We start from the raw sequence: 12,329 nt of genomic DNA on the forward strand, positions 1-12,329 counted from the left end.
AGTAGTTCATGGCGAAAACTGAGTGTTCATCTGAGTTCATGCTGATAACACAGTTCATGATTATTCTGGGTCAGGGATTGTCTCTTTTACGCTACTACGGTGCTTGTGGCTGAGTCTGATACTTGGTCAGGGCAACCACAGCTCTGGAAATTGGTGACACCCTCTGCTGCTGACCCATCCGTGAGCCCCAGTGGGACATCCTGTACCATAAACCTGACACCAGGTGTGTGTCTCCCCCCGCCCCCCCGCCTTGTTTCTGTGTTTTTTACCAGTGTCAGTGGCAATTACTGCTCTGCCATCGCAGCGTTCGGGCTTTTGTTTGGGAAAATGTGCGTTCTGTAAAAGAGTCTCTTGTACCTTCGGTTTATTTACAGAACTCGTGGGGAAATGCACAGGTTCACGCATTCCTATTGTGATGAAGAGGGATAAGTTGTTGGAATGCTTCTAGGATTTGATGGCTTTGTCAGTCTCCTTTGATGGGAATGTTTAAGGCTGTCGGCTTTATGCTTTGGCTTAATTCCCACATTGCTTTTGAGAGGTTTGAGTGCACTGACTAGAACCTTTTTGTAGGGATCAGTTGTATTATTCTGATATTTTGATTTTACAGATAAAGTTACTGTTCAGTATGAGATGAAAACAAATATTTTGCCTTTAAAACTCTGGGCCTTATTTTCCTTGAAACTGGATTTTCAGATGTGGTGTTAGAAGGCATTGCAGAATTCTAATTGTTATTTCTGCATCTTGTTGCTGTTTAATGTTTGGTGGCCTGAAGAACAGTACTGTGTAAGATCTATAAGCAAAGTGGTTTTGTATTTTAGGAATACCTGCCAGCTGAATAGTTTATACCTTGGACTTAAACTCTAGAGGGTGATCTATGCAGGACAGCCATGTCATAGCGTAGCTGGTGCATGATTTCTACTTGTAGTCAGCTTCCTAATTTGTAGGCTTAATTTTGCACGGGTTGTGTGTTGAACTTTGCAGCAGTTTGTTTGCATTACCATTTGCTTGAGGCCTGGGCAAAGATTTAAAGAGTTTGCAGACTTAAGGATAAGTATTTATTACTTTGTCATGCTGTGTTATTATTTGAAACCTCTTTTGAGTATTGGTGGTATTCAAGAAATTGCCAAGATTTAGAGGGTGACTCTATACCTTTATGTACTGAGCAGAAAAGTACAATGGATCTTTCTAGTTGCCGGGCAGCTTTCTTTGCTTTCTTTGGTCAATCTATCAAGATTATGCTGCGGTGTGGCTAATTTAGTTGGTAGTTGCAACAACTGTTGTCTTAATGGAGAGACTTAGGTCAGTTCTGTAATGAAAACTGGGCTCGCTGTCCCTGCTTCTGTGTTCGTACTCACTTTCTCTAACGCTGCCTCAGTGAGATTCCACTTGAGGGCCGAAGAATCACAAAGCTGGACCAGATTTTGCTAAATGGAAATAACGTAACAGTGGTAAGTCATTGTTGTTAAAAGGCTGCAGGCATATATTTTCTGTACCTGTAAGCTGATCAGTAACTGAGTTCAGCTAGTTCAAGCTGCGCTTTCCAGACACTTCCATTACATGAGGTACTTTCAAGTAGCTTCCAGGGCATATGTGTGTATGAATGATGCTGGAAGAGTGATGTGGCTGCCTTACTTGGTACGTGTTACAGTTTAAAGAAAAATAAAACGAGAAGTGCGTGGCCTTAATTTTATTTTGGTGAGTGTTTTTCTGGTTTTCAGGTGTGCAAGGGAATCACTGCCTTTGTTACCCACTCTGTAGGCCAGCTCATACAGTGGCTTTTAACTCGTGAGTGCTTGCGTGCATAAGTATAGAGGTGGAATGCATCTACATTTCATCCATTACTGTACATATAAATGTGTTTGCAGCAGTTTGGATGCTTAGAAGCTCGTCGAGTCATTTGGCGGTTGTGGTACCGAGCAATGCCCGGAGAGCTGTACCTTTACATGCTCAGGAGAGAAATCTGGAGGTCTGTTGGATTATACCAAATCAGAAGCACCGTGACTTTTAGTATATTGTGTGCTGATGTCTGTAGATCAGTACTGAAACAGTCATGAAATACTGTGATTAAGCATCCCTAAGCTGCCTTCTGCAACTTCCTGAATACCACAAAAGCAGACCCACGGTAGTTCTTTGCTTGTCTGCATGGATGGCTGCAAAGTCTGGCCTTCCTGCAGAAGGGTATTCCTAATTTTGTGGGAAGAGAAGAGGAGGACTGACTTGAGTCAAAGTTGGCTCTGTGTGAATGGGGAGTAATTTCCATTTTGCTGTCTTAGCTACCTTGCGCCTCCTCGCTGTGTGTCTGAGCACGTGCCATCTTGACTTAACCAAAGCAGAAAAAGGGCTTAGAAATGACTGTGCTGCATCCTGAAAGGATAGTGCATGTTCTGACTTCTTGTGTGGGGTGAAATTGCTACCGTCCAGTGAAGCTGCTGGTGTGTTCTCTTGAAGCAGGAGCTGGTGATTCTTAGCGTGCAAATTTCCAGCAAGACGTAGAGATGTTTCTGTATTCGAACTTGTGTCTCTTTTGGGGACACATCTTCCCACATCAGGAGGACTGTGCTTTAGACTTTTCCTTACTTTGGTGCCAAAAGCAGCAAAGCTCTTTGTCTTTAGAAGTGCTCAGCTAATTATTAAGAATATATCAGTAAAAGGAATGGTTATTCTCTTTTCCCTTATTGATGTTTTTGCTTTTGTATTCCCTTTTCTGTTGTTCAGTTCTTTACTTTCTTCACAGGAAAATGCTATGCTGACTTATTCCCTGCTGCCTGTAGAAGGGCTCAGGCTCGCTCGTAGTTTTTGGGCTCTGCTTAGCAATAGAAGTTGGAAAGAGGAGACCAACTTCCCAGTGTAGCGACAGTCTGGGGAAGAATTGGCAATTGGAGAAATTCTTCATGGAAGGGAGCATGTTCTTTGTCTTTCTAAAAATGAGCTGTAGTGTTTCTAGACAGACTCATCTCCTTGAAGTGAATAACAAAGACAAAAACCAGGATGTGTGTTATCTAGGCACCCCTTCATGTTTTGTTAAACATTCTTTGCGTTTTGGAGATTTTGGCTTTGGCCTGCACTTCTCTGGCAGTAACTGACTTCCTCTGTTGGGAGAGGAAGTTACTATTGAATCTAAAAATCACTTTTGTGATCTACCACAAAGTCTCCATCTGCTAAAAACTGTTGTAAAGCAAGACCTGTCAGGTGTGGGTTTGTGAGACTCAAATCTATGGCACTAACACCAGCTGGTTCCTGGAGAGGAGAGGGACCTGAAGTATAAATTGATGCAGCTGTCATCTATGAAGACATGTCGTATCTATATATCTATAACCTAAAGAGAGCTCTTGGGGTGTGGGTTGTTTGTTTATTTGTTTTGTTGACACACTCTTGCAGTTGGCAGTTGAAAAAGACAAGGATTTCCTCTTCAGGAAAGGTGCATTGCTAATGATAACGCTGACTTTGTTAAGTTGAAGTCGTTGAAATCACTTTCTTGTGAAGACACACTGATCTGTTCTGAACAGAAGGCCTTCTTTTTGTTAGTTCCTGTGTTCCGTTATGTCAGTGCACAAGCTAGATTTCTAACTGGTTGATGGGAAAGTAATAGTTCTGTTTCAGTTGCTGTCAGTCTTCAGTTTTTCTCCATCTGTTGCATTTGTTTATGGCCCAAGTCTATGTAAAATACAGGTCGTGAGGCAAGAGATTGCTGTTCTTCAGAACAGGGGCAGGTGCTAAGCTGGATCATTTGTTTAAACACTGCTTCAGGCTGTGTCGCCAGAAACCAGGGGGTAGAGTGCTGGAGAATTCGTAAAGCTCTTCAAAGTGGATGCAGCTGTTGGATGCTCAGCCCCCTTTGGTTCAGCTCCCTTTTGCTTGGTAGATAGACTTTCCTAGTTCATGTTCAAGGGATAAAACCAAACCAAAGCAAAGCAAACCCTAAAGAAAGGCTGGTGTTAAAACTTCTCATTGGTGTCCGCGGTGACTCTGCTTTCACCACCAAGTGCTGCTGTGTACACTCAATGAAACTGGGAGCTGCCCGTGCCTGCTTGCGTAGATCTGAGTCCTCGTTTTAGGGTCAATGTTCTTTTGACTGCATCTGTTCTCGCGTGATATAAAAACGTGACAGATATTGGGAGCGACTCTTTAGGAGAATTACTGTAAAGGAAGGAATTGCTGGTTTTATTTTGTCATGATGGACAAAAAAATAACTGATTCTAAGTCATGTCCGCTGCAGCTTATGCTTCCACAATACACTGCTCAGCTGATTTCTGTGTGTAAATGGCTTTGGAGGGCAATCCCAAAGGAGGTGCCTGCTGTTGCTCTAGGGAGAAGCAGGCTGCAGCATGGACTCAGAGGGCCAGGACGTGCTTTGCCTTCATGTCACCAGAAGAAGAACGAGGAGTTGAAGAAGGGGGCTCGGGAGCAAGAAACTGCAAGGAAGTTGCTGTACGAGATCCTTTTGCCTTGCTCTGTCTGACAGAAAAGCTGCCTTCTGCTCGCTGGGCCTTAGCCCGAAACACTGTGAGCACTCCTTGCTCGAGCCTGTGAGAGGGGAGAGGGTCCTTCCTCTGCCAGGGAGTGTGCTACTGTGGGCTGGCTTGTTCTGAATAGATGATCGGCAGTTGTCGTGTTGAGATTGCATGGTGACAATCTATACTGTTGACCCCCTGAATGGTTTTTCATTTCTGTCCCCGTTTCCTTCTCCAGCTCTTTTTAATACATCGTTTAAAACCAAAAAGTTTTAAACCTACATTTGACTGGAACATCATCTGTCGGTTTTGGCTGCAAACATTTTATTTCCTAAAAATAAGTCGCCTTTTCATCAGAACACTTAAAAGATTTCTGGACAGTGTAGTACTACTGTATTGGGGTTTTTTGAATAAGTTTCTCTACATGTTTCAGTGTGTGCACTTAATTTCTACTTCACTTAGTATTTTGAAAACAGTCTTAATCTGAACAGGAGTTTCATGCTTGGGAGAGAAGAAGAGCAGATCTTGACTCAAGAGCAGCTTTTCAAAGGGAAAGGTGAACTATTTTGTTTCATTTTGGATTTTTATTCTGATGGCACAAACATCTTGTTTTCTCAGGATTTTGTTACCTCGGGAAAAGAACTTGGTATTGCTTCGCTTCCTCCTTCTCTGGTTGGCTTGTTTGTTGTTGGTTTGTTGTTTGTGGGGTTTTTTTTCCCCGTTCCCTCCAGAGGAAGTGCTCAGACTGTTACCTTTTAGGAAGACGTTTTAATTCGTGGCTCAGAGGTCTGCAGACATCACTCTAAAAGCAGTTTCTGTGCATAATACGAAAGGAAAGATTTTTAACCTTCAGCAGAGAATACAAAGTATTCCAGACGGGTCTGGTTTGCTTTGCCTTCGGTATTCCTGTCGCCTGTTGCTTTGGAAGTGCAGGTAATAAGCTTTTCAGTTGAGTAAACGAGTGCTGGTGTTTTTTTTGTTTTTCTTCCCCTAGAAATCTAGTGCTTAATCATGCTGCGCTGTGCTGTTAGAAGTTGTGGACGCTGTGCTGTTCTCCAGAATGCCCCTTAGGCTGCCACTACAAGTAGGTCATTGAGAATAATTACCTTAGGCTTTAAAAATATGGAAAAGTTAACGATGCATAAAGTTTAGAGCAGGGTAGCCGTCAGGTTAAAATCATGTCATGCTTATGACATGCACAGTGATGGTTCCCTTCAGGTTTTTGGGTTGGTTTGGGTTTTTTTTTCCTTCTTTAAGATGGCACTGGTTGCAGAGATCTTAGTTTACTACGTGCCTAACTGTCTTAGTGTGGACGTGGATCCTTCCTGCCTGCTATTTCAGTTTACTGGCAGACATAGTTAAGAGAGCTGTTTGGCGTTGTGGAGTGTATGTATGTATGTGTATAAAGATGTATGTAAACGTGTATGAAAATAAAAAGACCTACAGTGCCCTCCCCACATCCTTAGTTTTTCCTGACCTGTACTTCAGCGTTAGCAAGATTTTAAACTGACGCAAGTGTTGCTATTGCAAATGTTTCCATGTTTGTCTAACTATTTTGAAGAAATACATTTAAAAAGTAATCAAAGCATTAAAGGTTTTGTGGCTTGCCCTAGAATTATAGAGGCTTTCCCTGTCTATTATCTATTCCTTTTTCCAGGATTCACTGTAATTTTTTACCATATGAAATAGAAAGAGATTTCTGTCTTACTGTTGGCTTTTGATAGGTATTTTTTCCTTGGGGAATTGCCCAGCAATTAAGCCCCAGGCTTTGGAATTCAGTTGATGGACAGTTTGCATGTCTGTGTCCAAATATAGATGCTAACAAGCCATCATACAGTTCATGTTCATAACTTTATGAAAAGCCTCCCTTTTTACCCGAGGAGCTGTCCTCTTCCTCCTCCTCCTCCTCAGATGATCCTATTCCAGAGGAGCTCTTATGTTTCATTTGCAAAGAAATCATGACCAGCTCAGTTGTTACTCCCTGCTGTGGAAACAGTTATTGTGACGAATGCAAGTGTTACTCCCGTGTTTGTTAATTCCAAACATCACACGTGATCTTCTGACAGCAGAAAGGTCATAACATTCCTTTGTTACCAGCTCTGGTTAATACTTCAGTATACCCCGAATAGGAAAGGACTCTTCTTGTAGAAAGGAAAAAACAGAGGCAGAAGGCTTTTTTCCCTTTTTATGCATCTAGTTAAATCCTCTTTCCATGCGGAAGGATGAGTACGAGAAGAGTGCGTAATGCTGCAGCTGATTACAGTATTAGTTATCAAATGCATTGAGCTTGTGCACAGTCCTTTCTCTCATACAAAACTATAGAGCCAACGCTGGTGACTTACTGTGGTCTGCAGCAAATGGCTCGTTAGGCATTTAATCCACATTCTTCTCCACGGGAGAGTTGGTTAAAACCGTCAGAACTTGAACCTACTAATGGTTTCTGGAGATGTGTCTTATTCATGAACCTTGAGGTTGAGGACTTCTCACTGTGCTAGACAGTGGAGAACTGACTAGTCAAAACATCAGGACACGGCCTACTCTGCATCTTCAAATGTTACAATAGTGAAATAACAAAACTGGGCAGCTGTTTCCTGCATACTAGAAATTTTTTGCACTGCTGAACATTTATAGCTTCATGCTCTCAGTTCAGGACCATATTCACCCATTAACCATCTACAGGATTTTATAACTGATTAGAACCCCAACAATGTCCTTAGTTTAGCTAAAACCTGTTTCGATGATTCTGATTATACCCAGGTATTAGAACAGTATTACTGGAATGTGAGGAACATACATGCCCAGCATGTCATCAGGCAGGTGTTTCTCCCGATACTTTAGTTGCCAGCAAGTGCCTACGCCAGGTAATGCAGTGACTTTTAGATAAACTGTTTGTAAGAAAAGTCTAGTCAGTCAATTAGCTGAAAGGGAAGAAAATATTAATTTACACCTCCTTAAACAAGGCTAAATGGAATAAGGCTAAATTTACTTTGCAAATACATTCCCTGTTGTTACAGAAGCTGGCAACCCTTGAGAGACAATCTGGCAAATTCAGGTCACACTTGTGTTTAACAGGATTGCCTCAGTTTCAAATTCAGCGTTAACGCTGGAGTGCTTTACATACAGATAGTCTGAGTTACCAGTCATTAACACCAGTGTTTAATGGGATGCGTTCATGTATCACAGAAGGGTTTGGCTTGGAAGGGAACTTAAAGCCCATCCAGTCCCAACCCCCCTGCCCCGGGCAGGGACACCTTCCACTAGCCCAGGTTGCCCAAAGGCCCGTCCAACCTGGCCTTGAACCCTTCCAGGGAGGGGGCAGCCACAGCTTCTCTGGGCAACCTGTGCCAGGGCCTCACCACCCTCACAGGGAAGAATTTCTTCCTTACATCTAATCTGAATATATCCGTATGTTGGTTTATTTTAGGATGGATAGTATATACGGGAATACACAAGTAATTTTACTCTGTGGAGGCTTTTGTTCCTAGAGCTACTGAAGGTTCATGTTACCTCTTTGTAAATGTTTTTCTGCCTCTAGGCTGTGAACAACTTCAAAAATGGAACTGGTTATGCACAGAGGATCCATATGCACAGGCAGCAGCAGCAGCAGCCACCAGCACCTCCACCAACACTCGTGGCTCTGAACCCTCCTGCCACAGGACGTCCCCAATCTTCCCCCCTGTCAATCCGCGGTTTGTGGGAAGAGAAGGTAGGTTTTCTTCCACCATATGCAGTGATTCTCATATTTTAGTAGAGCTTATTTTCCAACTGTTTGCACTGATTCACAAGGGCTATCAGGTTCCTGCACTGACACGGCCAGCATTGCCGAGTCTTCTGGGCTACCAAGGACGATCCATACCCACAACTGGTAAGTAACCGTAACTTACAAATTTCTCTTAAAAAATTCTCTTCAGGTAAACTGAAGGGGATTTTTTTTCTCTCCCCATGCCAAAAGGTCATCCAATGAGAGCTGGCAAAATTCGCTCGGCGAGTGGCAGACCAGACTGGGAAGTGTAAGTATGCTACAGAAATTCAATATATTGCTGCTTGTAACCTTGTTAACCATGTTAAACACATAACGGACACAACAGCTGATTTATAAGGGAATAAGTATGCACAGATCGTTGTGGAGAATACATGTGGTAATTAATTTTAAAATGGCTTAATTTGAATTGGCCTTCACAAAGGGGATCTGTGCTCTCAGGAAGATTATTTAAAATAAAACTCCAGTACATGATTGAAAAGAGGACTCTGAAGAATGAAGTCTTTGTGAGGAAATCATAATTACGTGTAAAAATGAAACATAATTAAAGGATCAGATGGAAAGGCACCCTCTTGGTTACTGGCTGAATAGGGCTGAAGAAATTGATTTCCCAATAGAAATCAGTCTCCAATATTCTTTTTTTAACAACTTAACTAATACTGATTGAGCAAACTACTGGAAAAGGCAACGCTGTTATTTTACTACTTAGTCATCTCAAATAGCCAAGCTGCTTTCTCTCGGTTGGAGAGAGAGGAGTCTCTTTTGGTTTATTGCAGCGTCAGGTTAGTCCTTCCTTTTGGTATCTGTGTGTTATAGAGAGATTGTAAGGGTGCACTGTGTGTATAAAATCTTAAAAATAAGTCAAAACAAAAACCAGGATCCATCCCACAGATTGTCTAAAACCTCAAGTTCAGTAAGCAAAAAATAAAAATTCAGGGCCAAGAACAGGCCAAAGATGTCACCATGAGGCAACAACCTAGGAAGCGTGTGCGGAAGATGTTAAAAGAAGTTTGAGAGAAGATGAGTTAATGTCTGTGCAGTACTTTGAAGATCAGAACTGTGAAGTATTAAGGGTGTCAAGGTGTGTCAGAGGAGCGCTTGGCACATGTCTCTTTTAGCACGGGCAGCCTCCAGCCACAGTTGCCAAACTGACCATAAGAAGGGGAAACTGAGGGATTTGCTGGGAGTGACGATGTGGAAGGCAAGTCTGAGGACCAAGAAATGAGCGTAGTCTCAAATGAACAAAAAGCGGGGAGAAAAATGCTTCAGTTGAGAACAAGAAGTGCTCGCCACCACGCTCCTCCTCCATTCACTTTCCCCTTTAAAATCAGGGCAGAGTGTAACAAACAGTGACTCGTGTTTTGGGGTTTCTTTAGAAGCTCAAATCGAGGACATCCGCACAGTGAACATACCCAGAGGACTCAGGCCCCAACACTACCAGCATCAACACCGCTCTCTGTGCCTGTGCCTCCACCTCCCTTGTATCCTCCACCACCCCGCGCATGTCCTCTTCCCCCGGGGGTACCACCACAACCGTTTCCTCCTCAGTTTCCACCTGGGCAGCCTCCGTCTGCTGGGTGCACTCTCCCTTCTTCAGAATATCCCCCAGCTCCTGCAGACACGTCACCAGCTTGAGGATCAGCAGCAGTTCCAATGGCTCATTCACATGCCATCCCAATGACACAATCACCTCCCTTAGAGAGTCATAGAATCACTGAGGTTGGAAAAAACCTCTAAGATCATCGAGTCCAACCGTTAACCCAACACTGCCAAGTCCACCACTAAACCATGTCCCTAAGTGCCACATCTACCCGCGGATGGTGACTCAACCACCTCCTTGGGCAGCCTGTTCCAAAGCTGACAACCCTTTCAGTGGAGAGATGTTCCCCAATAGCTGATCTAAACCTCCCCTGGTGCAACTTGAGGCTGTTGCTTCTCCTCCTATCGCTTGTTACTTGGGAAAAGAGACCAACACCCACCTTGCTACAACGTCCTTTCGGGTAGTTGTAGAGAGTGATGAGGTCTCCCCGCAGCCTCCTTCTCTCCAGGCTAAACACCCCCAGTTCCCTCAGCCACTCCTCACAGGACTTGTTCTCTAGACCCTTCACCACCTTCGTTGCTTTTCTCTGGACGCGCTCCAGCCCCTCAGTGTCTGTCTTGTAGTGAGGGGCCCAAAACTGGACACGGTATTCGAGGAGCGGCCTCACCAGAGCCGAGGACAGGGGGACCGTCGCTCCCCTGGTCCTGCTGCAATTTCTGACACAAGCAGGATGCCTTTGGCCTCCCTTGTCTAGGGAGGAGTTTGACAGAGAACAACGAGACTTAAAGAAGAGTGGGGGCTTGACTCAATGAAGTTGGGCTGTTTTTCATGTTTGTGTTTCGATGGCCTGTCGGACGGCAGTTACACTCGAGTGCATCTGACATCAGCAAAAATGACAGAGTGTTTTCTCCAATAGACTTTCTGGGTGCAGATGGTAATCATGCAAAACTAAAACAAGACGAATGTCATCCTAAACCTGTCCCTAAGAAAGTTTTTGCTTAAATAGCATGTCCACCTTTGCATCTGCAAGCAGTACATTTTCTCATACTGGCCATGTTTTGTTTCTTGGTGTCTTTTTGTGATAAAGGTCAAGCTGTAATTGTAATAAAGGTCAAACTTCTTTTAACAGGGAGAAGAAGAAGTCCAGACTTGATGAGTTACAGATGGTTCAGGAACGGATGGAATCTAAAAAGACTCCAAAGGAGCGCAGGCGTTCGTTTTCCAGGTAACTGCTTTACATGTCTGTAACGGAGAAGAAGGCTGTCTAGAGTGAAGGGAAGTTGCTACAAGTATACTTGAAATTGCTAATGTACATGGACCTGTAAAGTAGAACATTTAGCTTTAACGTTAAGCATCACTTGTGTTTTACTAGCTTTTATTTTTCCCATATTTTACTGCAATGTATATAATTTCATTTATACAGTTTTCCTAACTACCCTCATTACCCACTTGTAAGATGTTTTGAAACCTTTAACTCCTTGCCTAGTGGAGATAAGACAGACCTTGGACAGCCTGAAAAACTCCCTGGGTACATCCCTGATAACAGGAACCTAAAAACAAGTGTCTAAGAAGACACCAGTGTTAAGTGACTGGAAGCTGATCTAAACTAACCTCCTTGGAACAAACAGGAGCCGAAGGACAGATGAGGTCACTCCGTGACGATGTATGGACACGGGAAACCTGAAGCTCAACTAGTGGACAGTGTGAGGAAGACGATGTGGACCACTAAGAGGGGGAGAAGACCCTCACTCTATTTTTACTACACATGCTCAGACTATGCAGCTCATCCTGAGTACCATCACACAACACATGCGGGACAACCAGATGATCAGGCCCAGTCAGCATGGGTTTATGAAAGGCAGGTCCTGCTTGACAAACCCGATCTCCTTCTACGACAGGGCGACCTGCTTATTGGATGAGGGAAAGGCTGTGGGTGCTGTTTACCTTGACCTCAGAAAGGCCTTTGACACCGTTTCCTACAGCATTCTCCTGGCAAAACTGGCTGCTCGCGGCTTGGATGGGCACACGCTTTGCTGGGTAAAAAACTGGCTGGATGGCCGGGCCCAAAGAGTTGTGGTGAACGGAGTTAAATCCAGTTGGCAGCCAGACACGAGTGGTGTCCCCCAGGGCTCGGTTTTGGGGCCACTCCTGTTTAACATCTTTATTGATGATCTAGACGAGGGGATCGAGTGCACCCTCAGTAAGTTTGCAGATGACACCAAGTTGGGTGGGAGTGTTGATCTGCTTGAGGGTAGGGAGGCTCTGCAGAGAGACCTGGACAGGCTGGAGCGATGGGCTGAGGCCAGCTGTAGGAGTTTCAATAAGGCCAAATGCCGGGTGCTGCACTTGGGCCACAACAACCCCCAGCAGCGCTACAGGCTTGGGGAGGAGTGGCTGGAGAGCTGCCAGTCAGAGAGGGACCTGGGGGTGTTGATTGACAGCCGGCTGAACATGAGCCAGCAGTGTGCCCAGGTGGCCAAGAAGGCCAATGCCATCCTGGCTTGTATCAGCAATAGCATGTCCAGCAGGGACAGGGAAGTGATCTTGCCCCTGTACTTGGCACTGGTGAGGCCACACC

General features: G+C 44.2%; 1 pseudogene; it reads left to right on the forward strand.

Annotated features, from left to right (window-relative positions):
- The first annotated feature begins 387 nt into the window (after positions 1–387).
- Positions 388–3,265, forward strand: LOC141938246 (U6 snRNA-associated Sm-like protein LSm5; annotated as a pseudogene).
- The last annotated feature ends 9,064 nt before the right edge of the window (positions 3,266–12,329 follow it).

The sequence above is a fragment of the Strix uralensis genome, chromosome Z (genome assembly GCF_047716275.1).
Source record: "Strix uralensis isolate ZFMK-TIS-50842 chromosome Z, bStrUra1, whole genome shotgun sequence".
Lineage (NCBI taxonomy): Eukaryota > Metazoa > Chordata > Aves > Strigiformes > Strigidae > Strix > Strix uralensis.